This window comes from Grammomys surdaster, unplaced genomic scaffold, assembly GCF_004785775.1.
Source record: "Grammomys surdaster isolate TR1022 unplaced genomic scaffold, NIH_TR_1.0 124288, whole genome shotgun sequence".
In the NCBI taxonomy this organism is placed as follows: Eukaryota; Metazoa; Chordata; class Mammalia; order Rodentia; family Muridae; genus Grammomys; species Grammomys surdaster.
Window position 1 is genome coordinate 1 of NW_021619334.1, and position 1,527 is coordinate 1,527.

Here is a 1,527-nt window from a genome sequence, read left to right on the forward strand (position 1 = left end):
GCAGAACACTCAGAGACAGAAAACTGGAGCTACAAAAATGACAGAATCACACAGCCAATCAGAATTACGTGCAACCAGATACTACAGATATGTTCTCATTTACATAGAAAGAATTGACTCATGGGAAATAATGACCAAAGTTTCTCACCACAACCATAAAATGACTCTTCCCAGCTGGGCATACTGATGAATATAACTGACTGGGATACTTAGGTAAAAACATAGGTGGATTCCTGTTGGATCAAGGTCAGCCTGGGACCAAACAAGTCCAGATCCAGGTGTGGTGGTACACACCGTTTAATCGAGGCCATACCCCATGTTGGAGGACTATATAAGAACACTGGAAGAAGGAAGGTCCCATCTTTTTTGCCTGCTTTCATCCACTTGCCAGCTCATCTGTGGGTATCTCTTCCTACAGAAGAGCAGCTGAAACAACTAACCTCGTGGGACTACCCAAATTCTTTAGGTTCTCTGATTCTACAGAATCTGCCTACTACAGAAGTTGGTACTGGGATTGGTTGTATAACTAAGACAACTGAGGATGCACCACTTGATCAGACCTGAGGCATTCGGTTTATTGGGTCAGCTGACAGCAGAAAATGCAGAAGACTGTGGCACACAGCAGACAGTCTTCTGGCCACAACTGAATGGAGAGCCACAAGTCATCCCACTGGAGTTCCTCCCCAGAAGACACATATGCAAAACAAATATGTTCTTCCCGGGGCAGAGACCACTCTAATCACAGCCTGTCAGTCTATGAGCCTTCTAGAAGAGGATCTTCTTATGGTGACAGCATGGAATCACCAAGTAGGGACCGAGAGAAATGCAGAGAAAGAGACAGAGATGCAGATCAGCGGAAACGGTCCTGGAAATCACCATCTCATGAAAGAAGGAGCACAGACCGAGGAGTAACCCCGAGTACTACTCAAGAAGAACCTGCATCAAAGAAGAAGAGGACAGATGAGCTGGATCCCCTGCTTACCCACACTGGGGGAGCATATATTCCTCCCGCAAAGCTCAGGATGATGCAGGAAGAGATTACAGATAAAAACAGCTTAGCGTACCAGAGGGTGAGTTGGGAGGCTCTGAAGAAGTCAACTCATCAACAAGGTCAACATCTCCAATATCAGTATTATTATCCAAGAGCTCCTTCAAGAGAACATCGTCAGAGGGAGAGGATTGCTGTCCAGATCTGTTCTGCAAGCACAGAGTGCTTCTCCAATCTTCACTCACGTTTATGCGGCTTTGGTGGCAATCATCAACTCAAAATTCCCACAGATTGTAGAGTTAGTCCTCAAGAGACTAATTCTTAATTTTCGGAAAGGATATCAAAGAAATGATAAGCAACTTTGCTTGACTGCTTCCAAACTTGTGGCACATCTTAGTAACCAAAATGTGGCACATGAGCTTCTGTGCCTGGAGATGCTCACTTTGCTCCTAGAGAGACCAACAGAAGACAGTGTTGAAGTAGCCATCAGCTTCCTCAAGGAGTGTGGTCTCAAATTAACCCAAGTGTCACCAAGGGGA

General features: G+C 45.3%; 1 pseudogene; it reads left to right on the plus strand.

The window, feature by feature from the left end:
* Positions 1-599: 599 nt before the first annotated feature.
* Positions 600-1,521, plus strand: LOC114636491 (annotated as a pseudogene).
* Positions 1,522-1,527: the final 6 nt, after the last annotated feature.